The sequence below is a fragment of the Psammomys obesus genome, unplaced genomic scaffold (assembly GCF_907164565.1).
Source record: "Psammomys obesus unplaced genomic scaffold, mPsaObe1.curated_primary_1811, whole genome shotgun sequence".
Taxonomy (NCBI): domain Eukaryota; kingdom Metazoa; phylum Chordata; class Mammalia; order Rodentia; family Muridae; genus Psammomys; species Psammomys obesus.
The window spans coordinates 40,332,666-40,356,495 of NW_026585504.1; the positions used below are offsets into that span (position 1 = coordinate 40,332,666).

A 23,830-nucleotide genomic window follows, 5' to 3' on the forward strand; every position below is an offset into this window, starting at 1 on the left:
AACAGGCACGTTGCTCATGTTTTCATTGCAGCCGGGGGCTGGAGGGGGGATGTACAGGGTTCAAATGTGAAGTAAGGTCCTGGGGTGTCCTTGGCCACACTCTTCTCCAGATGACTCCAGACAGGATGAAAAATGGGCACAAAAGCAGCTGACACCAGCTGATGGCAGAGCCATGGCCTCTCCTTCCTGCCTGTCTTGGGAAGGTCTGCATAGGAAGTCACAGTGAGACTGGCTAGCATGTGCCCTTGTCACAGACAGTCCCCAAACCCCTGAGCAGATGGGAGGCGGGATGGGAGGGTTATTAACAGTGGGTACCAGGCGTTCATAACCTCTGCGCTAATTCATGGGGTTGCTACTAGTGCTTGTCTTTTCTGCCTCCTCCCTCTCCCCCCGAGCTAAGCAGTTCAGTTTGGGAGTCTTCCATGGCCCTGGAGCCCTCCTGCCATCAACTGGTATCAGGCTGCTTTTGTGTCCCATTTCATCCTGCCTGGAAATCACCTGCTCTTGGTCTGGAGGAAAACATGGCTATGGACACCTCAGAACCTCACTTCACATTTGAACGCTACTCTCACTCCTCCCCAGCGGCAAGGGAAAATGAGCAACATGCCCGTTTTATAGGCAGAGGTGATGGGAGCCACGGCACACATGTGCAGTTGATTTCTGGTGAGGCCTCAGAGAGAAGGGCCCAGATCCTGACATCCTATAAGACCCCTGGAGGATCCGGGCTCCAGTGCCTGGAGATCCTGCGCTGCTCAGGTGGCCCTCTGCTCACCCTTCTTGTTCTGAGCGTGCTTTGGTCCCAGCACCACCCTATTGAGCACAATCAGTAGAGTGACTTGGGGATTTATTACTAGGCCTAATGAGGCTGAGTGACAGGACTGGTGTGGAAACAGTCATTCCACCGACCCCCCGAAGGACAAGTGCAAGTAGAAAGCCTTGCTGGGCACTCAGCACCCCAGCAGCTTCATTAACAGCCACCTGAGATCTTGAGATCCAGGACTCAGCAGGAATGCATCCCAGCTATCCCAGCATGCCTGAGTTTTGCTCACCCTCCACTCCCAAGCTAACCCCCCATGTAGCTAATTTAAAACAAAGCAAAATAAAGCCATGGCTTGGTCTGGAGCCATGAACTGTGGTGCTTTTATCTGTCAGCAACAATGCCTCGGGCTGGCAGAGGGCCAGCCTGGGTTCTGGGACTTGGCATCGATGACCTGCGAGGTGCTCAGGGAGAGCCACATCTGGACTCCACAGATTTTTCCAGGGACCCAAGACTCAGAGTACTGGTCTCAGGACTCAACAGCAGCTAGGAGGTGATATTGTGGCTACAGTGGAGAGCAAGGAGCCAGGGTAAAGCAGGGAGGTGCAGACAAGGAGAGAGATTAGGACACAGAGAGAGATGGAGTCAGGAGTTGCAGGCAGGAACTGGTTAGGAAAGGGTTGACTTCTTCTTGGACAGCCTGCTGACTTGGGTTTTGCCACACGGGGAGACTAAAACCATGTTCTTCAACATTATCTGGGAACAATGTATGGAATATTCTGGAGTACAGCTGTTGCTGATTAAATGCTGGCTTTCGAGTGGGGAGGAGACATACATCTGCTCTCTGGACTTAAGTTGAGATTCTGAGATCCCGAGGGCTGAGATCTCAGCCTCCACAGTGCTGATGGGTGCTGGGGGTCCAAACTCAGGTCCTCATTCATGGCTCCTTAATGAATGATCTTCTAGATCTGTTTGTCCTCCATCTGTCCTTGTATTATCCACCCACTCCAACCATTCACCTACCCAGCCAGCCAGCCAGCCGTCTTTGTGCCCACCCATTTACCCCACTTCTCTAAGCCCCCATACCTATACCTACCACACATCTGCCAACCCTCTATCTCTCCATTCCTACAACCAACTCTAACTCAGCTGCTCTTTTCAGCCATGCAAATGTTCATAATTCAGTCTCTACATGCCTGCCATTCATCTCACCTAGCAGCTATCATTCATCTAGATGTTATCTACTGAGCCTGGGCCTGAGGCTCACAAAAGGGCAAAGAAGGCGGTAAGATTCTGTCTCTGTTTTGGCAGAGGCTATAGTCCAGTGGGTGGGATAGAAATCACAAAAAAAATATTATATACACATATATAATCATATATATAATATATACTGTTACCCCTACACCCAGACACACATTATTAGGGGAACATAGGAGAACCATGTTTTATCATGTCTGCTGTGATTCTGGGAACAAACATCAGAAAAGATAATTCAAGAAGGTTTCAAAGGTGCTCAGGAGTTTGGCAAGTGTTAGGAGGAGTAAAGCTCAGAGTTTTAAAGACAAAGGGATGAGGGAACCAGAGTGAGGTAGAGCTAAGCATGTGGCAGGGTTGTTTCAGTGAGGACAGGAATGTGTTCCTATCGTGAAGAGCTGTTGAAGATGGGCCCGGGGGCCAGTGTAGGATCAGATGATAGAAAAGATCTGTGTATCCACAGAAGGAAGCCATGGGGCCCACTACAACAAGACAGACACAGAGCTCGTTGTACATTTAGGAACTCACTGTGACATCAGACATGGCAGGCTGGAGGGAACAGAGGCTGGAAACCAGCAGCCGGACCTCAAGGCCCTCTGAAGCCAGTGGGCAGGCAATCATGAACTTGAGCCTGGGTAGACATGGGTAGAAGCCGTGAGGATGGAGGATTTAGAAGAGGGAGCTGCCTCAGAAACCACAGAGCAATGTATGGCAGGTTGGCTCCATAAGGGTGCTGTGTCGTAAGGACTCAGCAGGCAACATTGTAAAGGCAGGGACATTATCAGGGGGTATACCTTCTTGTGTCAGCCTGCTGTGTTTATTTACTTATCTAATATGCATGCGTATGGATATTTAGTCTACATTATGTGAGTGCTTTGTGTGCATATCTGGTGCCCAAGGAGGCCAAAAGAGGCCATTGGATTCTCTAGAACCAGTGTTATAGATGGTTGTGAGCTGCCGGGGAGGGGTGGGGAGAGCAGCAAATGCTCTTCATTGATGAGCCATCTCCCCATCCCCAACTTTCTCCATTTAAATCAAAATGGAGAGAGATGCCCATAAATCCCTCCAACCCAAGCTTTCGCCGTGAGAAATTTTAAGGTACCACTTTTTTCAAAATCAATTTTTAGTATCTCAGGAACCAGGTTGCATCATATAAAAAGGTGAAGTCATAATTAATTAAATTAATGGGTGCTATTAGGTGTAATTAAAACTGCAGTGACTGTGAATTTGGAGCCTGGCTTCAGGCTTTACTGCCTTCATCTTTGGCTTTCTCAGGGAGTCTCCGATCAGCCCCTACTTACCAAACTTGACTCTGTTTCCCAGATGAGTTTCCTAGGCTCTGTGTAAGTAGATCCCTTGTGCTCAAGGCCCTTTTCTGAACTAAGTTTTTGGGCCACCTCAGACCTCAGGGGGAGCTTTGTTCAAGATAAATCTGGTCTATAGGAGAAGCATTGGGTGGGAGTTGAGCCTTCCTGCTCCTGGCCACTCCTTTCATGAGGTCAGTGTCACTGCCCACTTCCCTGGCTACCATCTCTCCACACAGGCTTCCTCAGATCCTGTTCTTGTCTCCCAGGGGTGCTCTGGCTGGAACATGAGTGACAACCACCTTCCCCGGGAGCTGAAGGGATGGGAATGAGGTTCCAGTAGAGCCCCTTCCACAGGATAAGGCTTGGCGGGAGGTTTTTCTGTCTTGGCTGCATGGTTACAGCTCATCTCCTCTAGGCTGCAGGAAGGTGGGATCTGTCTGCCCTGGAGCAGTGGGAGCAGCCGATGTGAAAAGTGATTTTGTCAGAGCTGGGCCTTGTTCATCCTCCTGACATGAAGCCTGCAGCTGCTTCTGGCTGGAGCCTTTAATTTCGTTAATGTGTGACATTCACCCAAGCTGCATAGCTGACGGGCATGCTTGACATTAATGCTGTTCTGAGTGTTCCCTTGAGCTCATAAAAACTCATTATCAGTTCTGAGCCAGTAAATGAAGTTCCCACTCCTCAGAGGAGCCCTGGGCTGTAGAACCCTGGACATCTGTCTTTGCTGGCCGTCAGACTCCTGCCTTTGTCCTGGGACTCAGTGTCTCAGCTCCTGAGAGGGGATCAAACCAGGCATCCCCTAAGCAGAGCCCTTGCTTCAAGTTTACAACCAAGCTAAGAGGCACCTTCCACCTGCGAGTCTGTCTGATAAAAACGTGCTGACGTGGACACTAAGGTGTGGTGGTAGAAAGGTTCTTGTGGCCTGAAATGGCCATGGCCATGGTATCTGGTAAGCAGATGGTGGAGAAGTTTGTTCCACAAGTGCCCTAGGATGTGTAGGAGGCAGGAGTATAGACATTCTTACATTCAAAGGGTCGCAACAAACACCACAGACTCATGAGGTGCCCATCGTGTGCGTCAAGACCCCATTTGTTGCCTCGGTGTCACAGAGGCGTGTGCAGCATAGTCAGATAGCAGTAGGTGTGGGTCACGGTCCACAGGCTGTGTAAAAATACCCAACTGGATATTTTGGGTGGGCAAGTAAGGATGATCACTTCTGTGCCTAAGATGAAAAATATAACCAGGTATGGTGGCTCACAACATTGGGGAGTTGGAGGCAGAAGGATCGGGAGTTTAGGGTCAGCCTTGGCTACACAGAGTTGAAGGTCTGCCTGGGCAAGGTGAGATTCTGTTTCCAGAATATAAAAACAACAGCAAAAGAAAAAAAGAAACCTTCCAAAATGAAAATTCTGTATGCTCATATGTGTGCACATGAGTGTGAAAAAGAGCACGTGTCTTTGTGCACATATGCATATCACGTGTATGCGCATGCTCATGTGTGTTTGTGCATGTCCAAGTGTTCATTTATGCATACGTGGTGTTTCTATGTTCACCATGTGTACCTGTGTATTACTGTGTGTGCATCTTGGATTCCTTCAATTGAAGCCTTCTTCTGGATCACCATCCATGAGGTTCCTCAGGCTCAGACTGCCTGATGGCACTGCACAGGTAGCCTGGCAGAACCAAGCCATGTCCCCATCCATACCACCCCCCACCAGTTAATGTACTGAGAATCTCTCTCATGCAGAGAACCTTAAACTCACCCCTGTGATGGTGGGACCTCTGTCATGTGGAAGCCATATCTGTGTCAGTCTGGGCTCCTCAGGTCCAAGTTCTAATCCCCACCTCACCAGGACTCTCGCCTTTGTGTGTATGTGTGTGTGTGTGTGTGTGTGTGTGTGTGTGTGTGTATGTGCGCGCGCTCAGGGTCTTTCACCCTGAAGTGGGTAGGCTTTTTCATGATGTGTCCTGATCCCTGTCTGAGGTGGCAAAAAATGGCAGGACCTCCACTGTTCAATTTAGCTCAGTTCTTGTGATCACAACTACAACCTTGCTCCCACCTCTCTGCCCTGGTGGCTGTAACCTTTGCTCACTTTATTCATCTGTGCGGTGACAAGCCAGTTTCTGGGACTAGCCTAAGCCTTGGCTATCTAATACATCACTAGGATGTGGTCGATTTGACCCTTCCCTTGTAACTCCTCCTCAAAATGACAGGAGAGCCGGAGAGGCTGGGCTTCTGGGCCACACTGTGGGGCTGAGCTGTCACCTCCAAGCCCTCTTCTCTGGTTGCTCATCTCTTCATACACAGTACTTGAAATTATAGGTATGTCCAAAGAGCCTTCATGCATCAAGTTATCAGAAAGCCCTTTGCAAAGCTGCACGTGCTGGTGTTCAGTGTCTTGGGTGCACGAATCCCGGCAGTCTGGGGTTGGTGTGGGAAGACTGAAAAGATGAAAAATGCCATCCTGGGAAGCTTGGGCTCTATGCTCTGCTCGGCAGTCCCTGTCTGCTACAGATTCGAGGAGAAGGGGAGCCTGAGGTGAGAGTGTGTGCCTTGGATGGGCAGAAGAGGCTCTGGGAGCAACATGTCCCACCAACTTTTGCTTTCCCTTTCCTCCCTCTAGAGCTGCCTGGAGCCATCATCTGGAGACTTCAAGGGAATCTCAGATCCTTCCCAGAAAGGAAGAGGACAGCTGGAAGAGGTAGGGATTTCTTAACGTGTGACAGTGGCCTGGCATGTTCAATCAAGATAGCCAGTCAAGACAGCCAGTCAAGATAGTGGAGCTTCTCATCTGTCTCCTGCCCTTCTGAGGGAGGAAGAGTGTTTGGGCTCATGCCCCAGGGGTACAGGGTGGGGGGGGCAGCTTTACACTTGTCTCCATCCCCTGATGTTAATTCAGGGGAGGCAGAAGCAGCTGGGAATCCATTATGGAAGTGGGAACTAGCTTTTGGAGGAGGAGAAGCCCTTTCTGGTCACCCTCAGCGTCCACCTCAGTCTGAGGACTGTGAACAGTTCCCTAGGGTGCTCAACACCCTAAGGGTGACATTTTACCTCACAGGACATTTTGCCCATCATGTCCCCTTGTCATGATAACCCCAAGCATGACAAGACTAAGTTCTATCTCTGGGGCCCCCAGACCCCAGAAATGCTGGGTGGCCTCGTAGAAGGTTCCTGAAAAAGCAGTTCAGGCCTACTGTCTCCTGGTCAGCTGTGACCACCGATGCACTTTAGAGTGCAATCTTGGCACTATTTCTACCTCCATTTTAAAAGAGAAAACTTGGTCTCAGGGAGGTGAAGAGACCCTCTCAGGGTTGCAAAGCACTGAGTGACAGGGCGGGGTTTGAATCTCTGACTAAATGGCATCACAGACCTGGGTTCTTTGCTCATTCTGTGACTTGATGCTCAAGATTAAACTAAACCTATTAACTAAATTGCCCGTATGAAATTCTGGTTCTTGAGAAAGCATGAAAGCACTTTGTTATTTCATCCTGGGGGGGCTTCATGTTTTAACACTGGACTTTTTGTAAAATACCCATGGGCTTTGGTTTTTCCGTCTTAGAACTAATAAGAGTAATATCTTTTCACATTATCTGGGAAGAAATGAGATGAGGAAGATTCACATAAGGACCAACATGGTCCTTATGTGAGCCCCTCTGTTGCTTTCCCCATGCTCGAGGTCATTGTCATCTTGTGAAGGCACACACTGAACAGCGTGCTGGTGACATTTCCTATCTAGCTGCCCTGCTGTCTGTGGCTGGCCAGCGCTCGGCCACTTTTCTCCTCAAACTGATGTGTCAATTGTTGGGGGTTATTCTGGCTGTGATCTGAGGCTTAGTGGCTAGCATGCGCTGAGGTTGGATGCAGTTCAAGTGGCCTTTTTGGCATCTGTAGCCTGTAGTTCTCCGACTCTGCAACAGCCAGCCTCAGCCTCAATCCCCGAAGAAGGCAAATAATATACAGAGCCTGGATCCGCCCAGTTTCCTTTATCAGAGGCCTTGAACTGCTGGGGGAGAGCTCGCCTCCTCAGGACTGTCTCTCAGGGAGGGTTTCCTACTCAGAAGTCTCTTCAAACACAAGAAGGAGCAGCAGCTGTCACTGGGCCACCCTCAGGAGGGACTCAGGAAGCCTGACAGTTGAGCCAGGGCTCTCCTCCAAACAGAAAACAACATAAAACGGTCTCGAAGCGACAGGGGTTGCACGGTACGAACTTGTCCTGGAACCTAGCTATATCGCAAGGGAATGACAACTCATTTCTGAAAGTCAACTAGCATGTATGTAGCTCTTTGGGCCCAGGTGATACATGCTCCCTAGGTCATCTCATTCTGCCCTCTCAACTTAGCAACCACCCTGTAATCTCAGCACATTATCAAGTGTCTTGAGAGAAGGTGATGGGGCCAGTGGGAGTCACCTTCTTTACTTGTTTAGATCAATGGCAGCCCTCTTGGGGTCCTGTGGCCTCTCAGGAGACCTTCCTAAAAATACCCAGGCTTCCGGATGTAAGAGTGGGTGTTTATCAACTAAGAGTGATGCTACCCAGGAGACACATACCTTTTCCTGTGCCTGGTCTGAAAGTGGCTGGGAAAGGGGTCTGGCTTGTGTCAGCGAACACTTAGTTCTGAGGTCCTGGAGGCCACCAGGGGTGTGAAGGCTGCCTTTTCCAGCTTCTACTCCAAGCTAACATCTCACTCCCATTTGCCCTTCCTGGGCCCTTTCAGCAGGTAACTGTTGATTGTACCAACATCCAAAAGCCAGCTTCTTAAGTTTCCTATGGGTGATGCCATTTGGGGCTTCAGAGGAGCTGTGACCTGCTCCAGGGTGCATGTCCACCAAGAGGTTAGGGGAGAACTCAGCATGGGCCTTCTGTCCCTGGAACTGTTTGGCAAACATCCAAAGGCACGGTGATACCTTTCCCTAATTCTCTACCCAGCTTTGTACAATGGGAACATGACAAGACAAAAGAAGTCCCCAGTCAGGCTCCTGTAATCTGTCTTGCCAGCCAGCCTTCTATGAAGTCTGAGATCTGCCCACAAGAAGCAGATTGCAGGAGAGGGGTGGGTGATGGAGACCCAGCTGCCCCTGAAGAGGATGCTCATAGCCTCCATTCCATCTGTTTTGTTTGGTTGCTGCTGTTCGTGCGTTCTTTGATGTCCTGTATAAGAATCCATTACCAAATACAAGACCTCAAAGTGCCACCTCTTTTTTTTTCTTTCAGGAGTTTGTAATACTAGCCTTGAACTTAGATTGACCCGTTTGGGGGTACTTATTCTTCTGCTTGTGAACAGCAGCTGTCCCAATGCTGCAACCACCATCCTTTCCCCCTGATTTGGTTATTACTCTTGGTGAAAAATGAATCAACAATGGACACGCAAGTTTATTTTTACATTATTCTTTAAGGTATGAGTTCTTGACTTTGAACTCCATTCTGCTGGTCAGGTATCTGTCCCTATGTCGGTTCTTATTTTTTTTTGTGACTGTGGCTTTGTGTGTCATTGAGGCACACTGCTGTACTTCACAGCTCCCTAGGAAACCCCAGGAACATGAACATGTTCATGAAACATGAACATGGACAGGCTTTCCAGGCAGATGAGATGGGGGTATCTGAGAGGCTGCTCAAACGGAGAAGAGAAGGCACAAGTGGGGAGGCTGTAATGGGGCTAAGAGAGACTGGAGAGCTGATAGCTCAACAGTCCCAGACTCCAGAAGACCTTAGAGCTGGAAGGTGACTGTGACTAACTCCCTTTCCCTATATGATTTAGAGTTAGACTTAGACATGGTGACAGCTCTGTCTCCCTGTTTGACAGTGGCCAGATCACACAACTTCTGTGAGCTCCATCCCTGACAGAGGTGGATGAAAAGTCCATTGCTCTCACACAAAGGGTTGGGAGGGGCCCAGTGGGTCAGCATGCAAAGAGTTGCAGTAGCTTGATGGTGGCTGAACAGATTAGATCTCTACCCTGGGGTTTTTACTTTACCCTCAGTGGTTAATGTTGCTGCTGCTGCTGCTGCTGCTGCTGGGGACTGGCTCTAATGGGTCAGAACATCTCTTTGATCTCTGTCTACCTGCCCTGAGTCTTCTTCCTGGGGCTGCAAAGAACAAGTGTGGCTAGTTTTCTTCACACACTCACCCTACCTGCTCATCTGCTGGTTGAGGGCCCCTAGATACCTTGGCCTCCCTCTGGGATGCAAAGGTGGGTACTGTATCGACTTCTTGTCCACACACCTTTGGGCAGACTCAGCCTATATCATGTCCCTCCTCAGCTTTAGAGCCTAGCCTGGCTCTAGCTAGGTTCTGACCCCAGCTAGGAGAAGAAGCTGTATGTCCTTGATGCTGGATGTGATATTGAGGTATGGTGATTCCCACAGGGGGGGCTCTAGCTTCTTCTCTTCCTGTTTTCAAGGTGCAAAAGGAAACCGCTGTGGTGGCAGACATATTTTCCAGTGGTTCATCTCTAGGCGTAAGGGCACAGTGCGGCAGGGAGAACTCCAGCCCCTCCTCCCACCTTGCTGGCTATCAGCCAAGGTGATGGTCTCCGCCCATCCTCTAGCCTGTGAAGATACCCAGGGGCAGCTGTACCTTCATGGCAATCACTGTGATGATAGAGCACCAGTGTCCCCACGTGGTGATGTCACTGTCTTCCTGCCAATTCCTCACAGCCTGTGTTTCTCCCATTGTGACCCAGGGCTCACAGCCAGAACATTACTTACATGAAGCATCTTCCGGCCTCATCCCTCCTAAACCTTCCTCCTGGCACTGCACCTGAGATATTGTATTGGGAACAGGGTCTCAACACCTAGGCCTCACTCACCCCAGTATCTTCCAGAACTTTCTAGCTTCAGGGTTGTCCTGTGTGTACCCATAACTCAAAATAGCCCCTGTCGTTTCTGCCCCTTTTTGAAGGCTTCCAGCCCCAATCTGTATCTTCTTCCTTTTATAAGTTCAGGGTTGCTCTTTTGTTTTATGTGTTTTTTTAGATTTATTTTATTTTGTATGTGTTATGTTTTTCCTGCATGTACGCACCACTGGTGCCTGTGGGGGTCAGGAGATGGCATCGGGTCCCCTGTTGTGGGTCTACCATGTGAATGCCAGAAACCAAACCCTCATCTTCTGGGAGACCAACAGGTGCTCTTAACCACTTAGCCATCTCTCCAGCCCCTCAAGTTTAGGTTTAAGTCTACACAAAAAAAGGTTCATCGGGGCCACATACCGGTGGTCCTTATAGGAGGCCAGGCTAGCAAACCTTCTGCCTGGGAGTCTCCAGGTTCCTGGCTCGGTTGTCATGGAGCCAGGCAGGCAGGCCTGCTTGCTCACTGGGGTCCCCATTCGAGGACATCTTGGAGAAATAATAATGTCTTCATTTCCCCAGCGAACAAATTGATTCTCTCTGTCAGGCAGCAGTGATGAGCAGACACTGCCCTGAAAAGTTGCTACTATTGAATAATGATGCAAATCCGAGCTGTGAATCACAGCTGGAGAAGGACTTCAACTGCAAGACTGAGTCAGAAGAGGACTGCATCATTAAGAGCCAAGTTAGCATCGGGGAGGGGTAGTGACTGGCCTAAGGTCACACAGCAAGCAGCAGTAGAAACAGACTTCATCTGTAAGTCTCACCTGCTCTGCACCCAGCTGCCTTTTTTTCCAGTAAAAAAAAAAAAAAAAGATAAAATAGAATATGGTATTAAACAGCCTGAAAACAAAGGAAGAGGCCTGAACCAGCCTAAGGCAACAATGTGAGCCATTATCCTTGTCATTTCTTACCTGCCCCAAGAGCTGCCGACTGAAGGGCAAGGTAGCAACGGTCCCATATCGTGAAAGAAGGACGCTGTGGGATTAAGGAAGGAGACAGTCTCCTGCATCTGAAGCTCTTTTTTATTCATTTCTTTAAAAATGGACTTACTTGCCAGAGACTTTTCGGGTTCACAGCAAATTGGAGGGAAGGTGAGGAACATTCTAATATGCCTCTCCAAACCACTGACACAGGCCCCAGTGAGTTTCCTGAGACTGTGTCATAGTCAGTGAAGGCCACACTGACATGTCACTGCCGCTGTGAGGGGTCACTCACATCTGGTCCATGCCTTCTGATAAACAAGAGCAAACATGACATGTGTCTCCTATGGAAGTGTGCACAGGATAATTTCACTTCCCTAGTGCTGTCTAAGACCCGCATGGTCATTCCTCACTCCCCCCCAGTCCCAACACCCTCATACCTTTTCCAGGAGTTCTCATGACTCCAATCATAGTCAGGACAGACCACTGAGTCCCAAGCACTGCCGTTGAATCTGCATCTTCTCGTGACTCACTTCTTTCCCTAATTTCTTCCCTTCTTCTCTTCCTTTCTAAGACAAGTCTCACCATGTAGTCTAGGCTGGCTTCCACCTTGCAATTCCACCTTGTCCCAGCTTCCTGAGGGCTGGAGTACAGGTGTGACTACAATATTGGGCAAGGTTATCTAGGTTTTTGAAAACGTTTTTCTCTAGGACTTGTATATTTGCACATTTTACAGTTAGGCCTGTGCTCCATTTTGAGTTAATTTTTGTAAAAGGTGAAAAGCCTTTGTCTAGATGTTAATGATGGTGATGGTGATTATACGATCATGGTGGTGTTATGGTGATGGTGATGATAGCAATGGTGGTGATGGTTGTAATGATGATGATGGTGATGATGGCAATAGTGGTAGTAGTGGTAACAATCACAATGGTGGTGATGATTGTGATGGTGATGATGATGGTGGTGGTGGCGGTAAGGGTTATGATGATGATGATGACGGTGAGGGTCATGATGGTGGTGGTGGTGATGGTTGTGATGATGATGGTAATGAAGGTGATGGTTGTGATGATGATTATGATGATGGTATTGATGGTGATGATGATGGTAACAAGGGTGGTGATAATTTATGTGGAGTGTCTAGTTTCCCCACCACCACTTGTCGGATAGACTCTTCTTTATCGTGTTACCTTTGCTTCTTTGTCAAAGATCAACCAACATGATTTATGAGGTGTATGTATGCACTCAGGTATATTCCATTAGCCAATCTGCCTGTGCATTTGCCAGTTCCACATGGTCGTGATTACTCTAGCGGTGCAGTATGTCTCAACATCAGCAGCGTCTGTTCCCCAACCCTGTTCTTTAACACTGGATGGATTGTCCTGGTTAACTGGGGTATCGGTTATGCCTATCTATGCAAACTTTATAATCAGTTTGTTATTATCCACAAAATATTTTGAGAGATTTTGACCAGATTCTATGGAATCTCGAGCTCCCGCTGGGAATCCCTATTGAGTGGGAAGTAGTGAGTCCTGCCACCCATGAACATGGACTGTCCTAGGCTTTAGCTTTTCTTTGATTCTTTTCATCAAAGTTTTGTATTTTTCCAAATTGGTCTGTTACAAGCCTAAAGTATTTCTTTTTTGGGGGGTCTTAGTACACATGGTTGTCTGCTCTTTAAAGAAGTTTTACTTTATTTTTAGGTATATGAATGTGTGTAGGAAGTGCATATGAGTGAAGGTGGCTGTGGGGACCAGAGACATTGGATCTTCTGGAGCTCGAGTTAGATGCAGTTGTGCTCTGCCTCCCATGGGTACTAGGAACTAAACTCAAATCTTCGCAGAAATAGTATGTGCTCTTAACGGCTGAGCCATGTCTCCAGCCCTGTTTTTCGATTTCAAATTTCATGTGCTTATTGCTGATACATGTGAAAGCAGTTGGTTTAGTAGAGCTATACCTAAGTATGTTAGGCAGGGTTTGCCATGAGAAAGGAAACAAGAACCAACAGCATGTGTGTGCACACGTGTACATGTGTGTGTGAGAGAGAGAGGAGAGAGAGAGAGAGGGAGAGGGAGAGAGAAGGAATGGTCTTCTGCAAAGATGGAGGCTGAAGAGTGCTGATGCCAGCACTTGGCAAGCTGGAGATCCAGCAGAGCCAATGGTATATGTCTGTCTGAGGGCAGGAGAAGAACAAAGGAGAGCCAGTGTCCCAGGTTGTGAAGTCAGGCTGGTAAAGTCTCTTCTCACGTAGTGTCTTAGTCCATTTTGTGCTATTACAAGATACTCAAGGCTGGACAATTAAAAACAAACAAACAAACAAACAAACAAACAAACAGAGAAACAGCTTTCTGTCTCCTCCTGAGTAGAGGCTAGGAAGACCAAGACTGGAGTGTCAGATTTAGGTTTAATTACCTGGTGAAGACCGTGGCTCCATGAGGAAGCACTGTGTCCTCTCTTGCTGGAAGTTGGAGAGGCAAGAAACAGTGCTGACAGAAGCACCTTTAAAAGGGGCCTTAATTCTACTGCTTAGGAAGGGCCCTTGTGTGCTGTTGCTCCTCATTACCTTCTGTTTGGGTCTTGATGTATTGGACAAGGCCAGGTCATAGAGGGAGCCTGCATGCCTCACCAAGTCCTTTTCCTTCCCAACCCAGTGTTATCGCATCCACCGACTGTCCAGAAAGATTCTGGGAGTTCCACATCCCAGTCAAGTGGACATAGAGTTCAACCTGGCGCCGAGTGTTTATACCCACCTTTCTGCATGGGGCTGTCTTCAGTCACAGGGATGGACCACGTATAATGGAGCACAGAAGACAGATAGTCACATCTGTGATGAGCTTTGTATGTGGAACTCTGATGGTGAACATTACAGCCCACAGAAAAAGGAAGGTGTGGCCCAGCGAGAAGGTTCAGCTGGTAGAGGCACCAAGTTTGGTGTCCCTGAGTTTGGTCCGTGAGACCCACATGGTGGAAGGGGAGAAATTACTTCTCAAGTTGTTCTGTTGCCCCCACATGTGTGTGTTTGCATGGTACTATGCACACACGTACACAAACCCAAAATAAAGAAATAAATGTAATTTTTAAAGGGGAAGGACAAAGCCACAGGAATTGAAGGACAAAGCCAGGGAATTGATATTGTTTTGTTTTATGAGACAGGGCTTCCTTACGTAGCTAAGGCTGGTCTTGAACTCACAAAACGTACTGCCTCAGACTCCTGGGGGCTGGAATTTCAGACATGTAAACCATATTTTGTTTAATTAACACTTTTAATGTTTATTTTTATATGTATGGATGTTTTGCCTACGTGCAATGTCCATGGAAGCCGGAAGAGAGTGTTGGGTCCCCTGGGAACTGGACTTACAGACAGTTGTGACCTGTCATGTGGGTGCTAAGAACTGAACCTCAGTCCTCTGGAAGAGCAGACAGTGCTCATAACCACTGAGCCATCTCTACAGTTCCTGAATTCACACTTTGCCATTACACTTACAGGTATTTTCACACAGAGAGAAATACATTTGAGGAAATTCCTGGAAGTGTCTCCCAGAAGGTTCAGTGAATACTGCACACGGGACAGTAGGTTTGGCAGCAGTCCAGGGTGCGTGTCCTCCTCCCCATTGTCACTGTGCTACTGTTTATTTGAAAGCTGTCATCTAACTGCAGGATAGCCAACACCATGGGGAGCTCGGACAACGCTGGCCCCTTGCTCTGGGAATGAGCACGTGTCTTTGATTCCACAGCTGTTGGATCTATTGGAATTATGGGTATACTCTGCATCACCCCCCAAACAAGCACAGAACTCTTTAAAGGCTAAAGGGCCAGGCAGTGGCAGCACACTCCTGTAGTCCCAGCACCTGAACTTTAAGGCTGGAGGATGAAGAAAGTTCTAGTATGTGTTTATCTGCATTATGAATACACAAAGCATGTGTACATGAGTATGCCAGGGTTTGCGCGGAAGGGGTCAGAAGGCAACTTTCTGGAACTGACTCTCAGCTTCTATTCTGAGTGCCAGGGACTGAACTCAAGTTATCAGGCTTGAATTGCAAGCTTTTAACAGGCTGAGTCATCTCACTGGCCCATAAGACCCTCAGGGAAAGCAGAAGTGAAGAAAAGCAGGCAGACGGGTTAAGCTGTACAAATATATTCTTTGAAAATGTCCACATATACTATTAAAACCTTGTAGAGACTGCAGCAATCGCCTAGACCCTAGCTCTCCACAGGGTCATTCTCAAAGCAGTGTTTCATCCCTGGCCCTGCTCAGAACTGTTTGCTCTTAGTTGGGTTCAAGTTTGGCTTGGCTTTGTTTTTAATTTGATGTGCATGTGTGGGGGTGTGTACGTGTGTGTACCATGTTTGTGTGTAGGAACCTGTGTAGGTCAGAGGAAGCATTGGATCTCCTGGAGCTGGGATTACTGACAATTGTGAGGCATCATGTAGGTTCTTGGGACTGAACCCTGGTCCTCTGCAAGAGCAGTAAGTACTCTTGATGGCCGAGCCATTTCTCTAGCTCCTGGTTTAAGGTTTGTTTTAGAAGTTCATAGTTACAAGGCTTACCCTTGTTTTTGGCCCCCTAGAAGGACAGCCCACTGCCCTCTTCCCTCACTAGTAATGGGGAAATTGCTCCAAGGGGTCCTTACGGGAGAATGGGATGGAACTAGATGAGGACAGGGAAGGGACCTGTGACTGAGCTCTGTCATATGACTGTGGAACTTCTGGTGCCCTGTCCTAGAGATGAGCTCTAAATTGGTACCTCCTCAGCTATCACTTCTTATGGGCAGTCAGAGTCTTGGGGATCATCTTTGTGTCTGGTCTGGTGTTTGAGAAACTGAGAACCAAGCTTGGTCTCCAGCATGGCAGCTTACCCTGGTGGTCTCTGGGAAACAAGTCCCACCTGCTTAGCTCAGTGAGACCCCTCTCTCTCTACCCCTTTCCCTTTCAGCACAGCCCTGTGTGGAGGCAGCTGTTTTAATTAAAAATTGCATAAACACCAAGAGATAAGGATCCGGGGCTTTTTTTTTTTCTTGTATTTCTGCCAAGACTCCCCAGAGAGTCTTTTCAGTAGGAAAGGTCCCTCCAGAGCGGAGATCAACTTCAAAGAAGAGGCTTCGTAGGAACTGTTGAACCACAAAGCAGGCGTGTTCCACAGTAGACCCTGGGGCAGGAGGATGGGGTGCCGAACCTGTCTGCTGTCTGCTGTCTGCTGTCTGCTGTTTTGTCTGCAAGTTCTCCGGCTTGTTCTGCATCCTACAGTATCAGGCTGGACAGTGGATCTAGCGAAAGGCAGAGGACTCGATGTCAGAGAGGATTCAGGCCAGAGTCTGGAATTGGAATTGCCCACTGTCCAAATAGCATCTAGCCCATGCATGAGCTTGAAGCCTCCAGGAGGCAGCGAGGAGAGCCAGAACAGCCCTGGCCTCTTCCTTCAGAGAGGTCTCTGTGACCTTTAGGACGTCCTTAGCCCATGGGGACTGGCCAGCTCTGGCATTTGTGCCTAAGGAGCCTCAATTATTCACTCTCCTTTTCTCCTTCTCCCCCACTGGTATTTCTAGCATCTCTTGGTGTAGACATTCAAAACCTCAGTCTCTGGCCTTAAAGTGCTCATCGTAAGTTAGACCACCAGGGCGTTCTCCAAAGATAACAAGGGTTGCGTGAGTATGTCTGTTATTGTTCAGGCAGTAAAACAACAGTTGGGAGTTTGGAAAATGCAACAAAGCTCTGTTGCTCCCCTCTCAGGATGAGAGACCCCTTCCTTTCCTGCCTTTGTTCACGCCTGCCCAGGCGTAGCCTCCATGGAATCCTGGCTAGAAAGGCCTCTCTGTGGGCTTCCGGCTTTTCTCCACTCCCCTCTCTCACTGCAGGGTAGTGTTGTGTGGCTGTCTTCCAGCGGAGTGCAAGGACTCCTGCTGTCACACAGAGCCACCCCCTTGCAGCAGCCACCATTGTCCGACTGCCTCTCGGGAGGCTTTTCGGATCTCATGAGCAAAATCACAGACGCTCCATTCAGACAGGGAAGACAGGTGTCCACATGTGATCGTGGGCATGTTCGAGTGTGTATGTACCTGTGTACGTGTGTGTGGAGGCCAGAGGACGACCTCAGGTACTGTTCCTCCTTAAAACCGTACACGCACTTAGACTTTTGAGGCAGACTCTTTTCATAGAACCTGCAATTAGGCCTGAGGGGTTTTCCTGTTTGCACCCCTCCAGTACACTCATGCTGCCATGTCTGGCTTTTTACACAGAGTTTGGGGGTAGAACTTAGAGGTCCTCTTTGCATGACATGCTTTGCAAGTTTTACGTTCACTTGACACAAACTAGAATCACTAGAAAGAAGAGAGCCTCAGTTGAGAAAAAGACTCCATCAAATCTGACAGTAGGCAAGCCTGTAGGGCCCATTGTGAATGGGATTGTCTCTTATCTGGTGGTTCTGGGTTCTGTAAGAAAGCAGGCTGAGCAAGCCATGATTGGCAAGCCAATAAGCACTCCTTCTGTGGCCTCTGCTTCAGCTCCTGCCTCCAGATTCCTTCCCTGTTTGAGTTCCTGTCCTGACTTTCTTCTATGATGAATAGTGATGTGGAAATGTGAGCCAAATAAACCCCTTTCTCCCCAAATTGCTTTCAGTCATGATGTTTCATCATAGCAATAGTAACCCTAACCAAGTCACACGGTGAGGACCTAACAGACTAAGCACAAGGAATACATTTCTAGTGTAGTCAGCCTTGGGCAGTATTTGTTCCATGCATTATTTGCCATGTCAGTGGAAAGGTTATCTGCTGTTTATTTGAAATTTAGACATAACCCAACATTCTGTGTCTTATCTGGCAACTCTGTTTTTGGAGTATCTTTTTACCAGTGTATCAGTCAGGTTTTGCTACTGTAACAAATGTCTGAGATGAGCCAGTTATAAATAAGGTTTATTTGGGCTCACACCCTTGGATGTCTCAGTCATACGTGATTGGTTCTGTTTTGGGGGGCCATGATGGAACATCCTGGTGAGAAGATGTGGCCAAGCAAAACTGTTCACCTCACAGGAAGTGAAGGGGAAGTAGAGAGGGACAAGATTCTACTAACCCCTTCAAGGACATGCCCTCAGTGACCTGAAGTTTCCTGCTAAGCTTCTGTTCTTGTTAGTTCATTTTTGTTTGTTTGTTTGCTTGCTTGCTTTGTTTTTGTTTCTGTCAACTTGACACAAGCTAGAGTTATCTGGGAAGAGGACATTGAGAAACCTCTTATATCACACTGGCCTGTAGGTAGGTCTGTAAGGCACTTCCTTAATTAGTGATTGATATGGAAGAACTCAGCTCACTGTATAGGTGGTGCCTTCACTGGGGCAAGGTAATGGTGGTGGGGGATTATCCTGAGTTGTCTCAGAAAGCAAGCTGAGCAAGCCAGTAAGCAGCACTCCTCTATGGCCTCTGCCTGAGTTCCTGCCATGGCTTTTCTCAGTGATGGGCTGATCGGAGCACGTAAGAGGAAATATACCCTTTCCTCCCTGAGTTATTTTTGGTCATGGTATCTTCACCAGAGCAATAGAAGACAAACTCTTAATGTCCCCCCACCTCCTAAGAGTATCAGGGACCAAGCCTGAAGCATGCAGGTCTGTGGGCCCATTCCATATCCCATGGGGAAGGCCCTGAGAGGGACCTGAAGGTAACTTATTGGGGGTCTTGGGGCTGTCTGGAAGACTTTTCTCACCACAGTTCCACTGCAGGGCCCTGCTTGGGGTAGGCTGCCTTCCCAGTGGCCCCTTTGGTGATTTTCTGTGCCCCTTACACGCTTGAAGAGTTTCAAGAGGCAACAATATGTGATCAGTGGATCTGGAGTTAATGTTTCAGAAGTCCTGTGGCTGATAGATTTTCTTTCCTAATCCCTAAGTCCACTGCAGTTTAGCACGCTTGAAGACCACTGGGTCTGTGAGGGTCCCCTCTAAGCGTACCCTACCCCCAGTCTCCTTTTGGTAGCCTCCAGTGACTGCGTTGTTTGTGACATAGTGGTGTCAGTTAACCCTTCCTCTTGGGACTCTGGGCTGTTGCCTCCATCTTAAGTGAAGGCAGATGGCTTTTCTCCAGCCATGCTGGTTTGAGGAGGTCGTGTCCTGGACAAAACCACCCTAGAGCAGTGGTTCTCAACCTGTGGGTCACTACCCCTTTGGGGGTAGCACAATGGGTATCCTGCATATCGGATATTTACATTTCAATTTAAAGCATTAGCAAAATTACAGTGATGAAGCAGCAACGAAGTAATTTCATGGTTGGGGGTCACCACCACCTGAGGAACTGTACTGAAGGGTCACAACATTAGAAGGGTTGAGAACTATTACTTCTCTAGAGGTTGGTGGCATCCTTCTGTCCATCAGTGATTTAGTTTTAATTCTGTGACAGCTTTTGGGTGCGAAAGATTTAAGCTAAGTGGCAGACAGTTAAAAGGCAGAGCAGTAGAGGAGGCTGGAAAGACAGGGGTTGCATTGTGGCTAAATGGATTTTCTGTTTAACTGAGGGTTAAATAGGACACTGGTTTTGATTCCCCCTCTTTGGTTGCCAATCTTTCAAAAATGTATTAGCCTGCTCCCTGGTTTCCCTAAGTGCACCATAATGACCGTAATTGAATCTCTGCACTGGCGGAGGATCCTTCGGGGGTCGTGGGAGCACCATGAGAAATGTCAGTCTTTGCGGAGTGGTCCAGGTCTGACTGGAGGAGCCTGCAGGCGTGGGGGAGGCACTCTGTGCACCACAAGCTCAGGAAGGGCTTTAAGGAAAGTCAGGTCCTCCTGATGTTTGATGCTCTGGTCACATCTGGCTGGTGAAAGAGCTGGGTTTAAAGCCAACAGCAGTGGCCATGATGTTGGCACAGAGAGAAGCCCTGATGCCTGAATCCAGGAGAGCCAGGAGTTCCTGACCCTCTGAGGGTCTTCCTTTGTGAGTCAGGCCTATCCTGACTGATTTCTGTGCTCACATGACCCTGTGAGTATGCTGGGCACCAGGGTCTCTGTATGTTTAAAGGGGTAAAGCACCCCTCCCTGGTTTATCAAGAGCATGCCTGTCCTGTTCTGTGTGCGGCCTCCCTCTTCTTATTTTGGCCTTTCTTTCTTTTCTTTGGCCTGGTGAGGAAAGATCTTGCAGCTTGGATAGCCAGTTTAAATTTGGATTCTGTTCCCTTCTCCCTGTGTGACTATAGTTCTGGGCCTGTTTCTTCTGTAAAATGGGATCCCAGCGTGATCTAACCTGCCTCCAATGGCCACCATGAGGGTTCAGCGAAGGGTGCTTGACTCCTAGCTACTATCATGGCTTAGGCATCGTCAACCCAGGACTCAGTGAAACAAGTTCAATTCCCCAAGCTTCCATGGGTATAGCTCATGACGTGAAGATAGCATAGGATGGGGCTTTGGTTTTACAACACCAACCTGGAGAGGAGGAAGACATTAAGCTCCTGGTCAGCAGCTAGTTTCCTGCCAGATCCACTCCCACAACCTGATTCCAGGAAAGGCCTGTCTGAGAGGGGACTATGGGTAAGTTGTTAGGGTTTCTGGAAGATTTCTTTTCCAACAAGGTCCAACTTTCCAGCAAGCCCTGCCAGGGATGTCTGTCCTGGTCCTCTGATAGCCCCTGTGCTAGAGACAGTTCATGTATTTCTCCTTGGGCCATAAACTTGGAGCATTTAGCAGGCTCTCCCTCCTCCTTATCAAGCGACCCAAGGAAGGTGGAGGTCTATCTGTGAGTGACCTCTGACCCTGTCAAAAGGGAGGAATATTCTGCCTAGACAAACCCAGTGAACCCACTTGGTATGGTCTCTTGGGGTGCTGGGTTAGCCACTGCTGGGTCCTGTGAGTCAGTCTGCTTCTGCTCCCTAGGGAACAGCACCTACTCCTGACTGGTCTTGGTCACCCATTCCCCAGGATATCCCCAGGACTCTTTAGGGGTGGGAGTAATGGCACCAAAACAGCTACTCACTCTGGGGGGTGTAGCTCAGTTGCTAGAGCACTTGCCTAGCATGTACAAAGCCCAGGCCTCTGCCTCCAGTATTGGGTACTAGGTGTGGCGATGCCTACTTAAACCTGTGTTCCAGCCCTCGGGAGGTGGAGGCTGGACCACCAGGAAGTCAAGGCCATCCTTGGCTACAGAGTGAGTTCAAGGTCAGGGTGGGCTACTGGAGGCTGTTTCAAACAAACAAACAAACAAACAAACAAACAAACAAACACAGTCACTGGAGTGTTTTAAGAGAGGAGTGCTGCCTGAGCACAGAACACCTATGTTAGCTTCTTTATTTATGCATTTATCTTTAATGGGAAGGCTGAGAGAAACTGCATGGTTTGTGAATATTTACAGGCAAATTACAGAGGGGAAATGAATTCACTCTTCTCTCCCACTGTTAATAGATCATGCTGGTTCCTGCCTCCCACATCCCTCCCTTTTTTTTTCTTGCAATTCCTTGCAGTCTTTCTGTCAGCCACAGAGGAGGCAGCTGGGTAGATGTGGCAACTTGGTGTGCCCTGTGCTTATGAGTGTCTACTGTATGTAGACATACAAACAGGATACATCTTTATGTGTGAAGCTCTAGAGATCTCTGCACAGGCTTCTGGGTAGCCAGAAACTGGTGGCTTAATCATCCTGTTACCTTGCTGGAGGCCTCCATCATTTGTGTGTTGAGCCGATGTGACTCAGGTTTCAGGCAGTGCCCCTTGCCGCTCTCCTGCTTTGGGGGAAGGAGGAGCAGAGCAGATAGTGGACACTGTGGCATCATCTCTACTGTTTCAGGGGTTGTAACAGCACACAGTAGGTCAACAGATCTTTGATAATGATGCAATCTTCCACCAAAGCATAATATATCTGCAATGTTCTATAACACAGGGCTCTAAAACTGGCCCAAAATTCCACAAATGTCCATCCCACAACCTTTTGTTCTCACTCCCCAAAGAACTACAGACACTGCCGATGTGGTAACCCGAACACTGACAGCACATTACCTTTGGCTTTGTACAATACAATCTCTTCACCATATCCAGGTTTCTAAATTGACCCGGAAATCTCTTCTGTCCAGCTGGCAAGATGACTTAGTGGGTAAAGGCACTTATTGCCAAGTCTGGTGACCTGATTTTAATTCCTAGAACCCACATGGTGGAAGGAGAGAACTGACTCCTGCAAGTTGCCCTCTGACCTCCACGCTCGTACTGTGGCATGAACAGGCGTGCAAGCTCACGCATAGGCATACCCACAAATAAGTAAATTCAGGTTTTTAAATTAAGGACGTCCTCTTCCGTTTCTTTTCAATCTTTCTCTGACTCTACCCCAGACACAACAGTGCTTTCAATTCCTATACTGTAGCTTTATTTGTTCTAGAACACCCTATACCTGGAATCCTACAACAGGTACTACTACTTCTGGCTTCCAGGACTCAGCTTCATGCTTTAAGACTCGTCCTGGCTGTTTCCAGCATCAGTAGCTGGTTACTTCTTATGGCTGAGTAGCGTCCTCCGCTAGTGTTGATTACCTGTATATTATTTCCATTTTGGGCTACGATGTAATTAAACATCAATGAAAATTGAGTCCAAGTCTGTGCTTGGAGACAGACTTTCTGTCCTCCCATGGTAAATACCTTAGAATCATAATAATTGCATCAAAGATGAAATATAGGCTTAAGGTATTAAAAGATACCCCTGCGGTGTATTCTAAAGTACAGGTAGTGTTTTAGACTCCCGTCTGTGGTTTCTGTAACCTACACGGTCCCTCCCCTGCTCAGCACGGTCCTTCCCCTGCTCAAAAGTGGCTAGCGTTTTCATTTTCCACCTCCTACTAGGTGCATCGTTGTAGCTCTTTGTGTTTTGATATTAGACAGAGTCTTGCTATGTAGCCCAGGCTTGGATCTTCCTGCCTCAGCCTCCTGAGTCCTAGGACTCTAGGTCTGTGCCACCATGCATAGCTGTGTGTGTGTGTGTGTGTGTGTGCGTGTGTGTGTGTTTTCACATGTGCACAAACGTATATGATATGTGTGGAAGCCAGAGGTCAATGTTGGAGTGGCTCTCTGTCCCAGTCTCCACCTCATTAAGGCAGTCTCTCCCTGAATCTAGAACCCAGTAATTGGATAGACTGGCCGGCCAGCAAGGCCCAGAGATCTTCCTGTCTCTGCATCCTCAGCACCGGGATTAAAGCACAAGATATGACAGCTTTTTAGTGGGTGCTGCAAATGTGCAATCAGGGGCTCGGGCTCACACAGTAAGCACTGTTCGAACCAAGCTCTCCCTACTCCCCTGTTGCCTTTAGTTGCACTCCGCTTAGCTAGTGATAATGAGCATGTTTTCCTACATATTTTCTGTCGTCTGAACATTTTCTTGCCTGAATTAGTCTGTCCGCTTGCCTTCTACGTAGCTTTTATTTGGACTGTTTTTTTTTTTTGTTTTTTTTTTTGTTTTTTATTGTTAAGTAAAGGGAATTCTTCAATTTTTCAAAGAAAATATAAGGAACACTTTTAAGACCTTGTAAGTAGGCAAAGATTTCTTGGGCCATTAAAAATAGTAACCATAAAAGAAAGATTCAATAAATTGGACTTCATTAAAATGAAAAACTTCTGCACAGTGTAAGGAAATGAACAGGAAAGCCATGGACTGGAAAACAATAACCCCAGCCTGAGGACCTGGAAGCCCCACCAGCACTCTTTCTGAGCTTGCTCACACAGGAATTTGCCTGGTTTTTTGTGCACCTACAAATCTTACACTCCATGCACATCTAGGGAGCTCCACAGAACCCCTATCCATCCTGAATGGCCGC

The 23,830-nt window shown here is 48.1% G+C and overlaps 1 protein-coding gene across 1 annotated transcript in view; it reads left to right on the plus strand.

The window, feature by feature from the left end:
- Tspan18 (tetraspanin 18) overlaps window positions 1-23,830 on the plus strand; it is a 127,565-nt gene that overhangs the window by 17,314 nt on the left and 86,421 nt on the right. The window contains exon 2 of the mRNA XM_055600111.1: window positions 5,943-6,020. The gene's annotated coding sequence lies outside the window, so the exon portion shown is untranslated. The remainder of the gene's footprint in view (window positions 1-5,942; window positions 6,021-23,830) is intronic.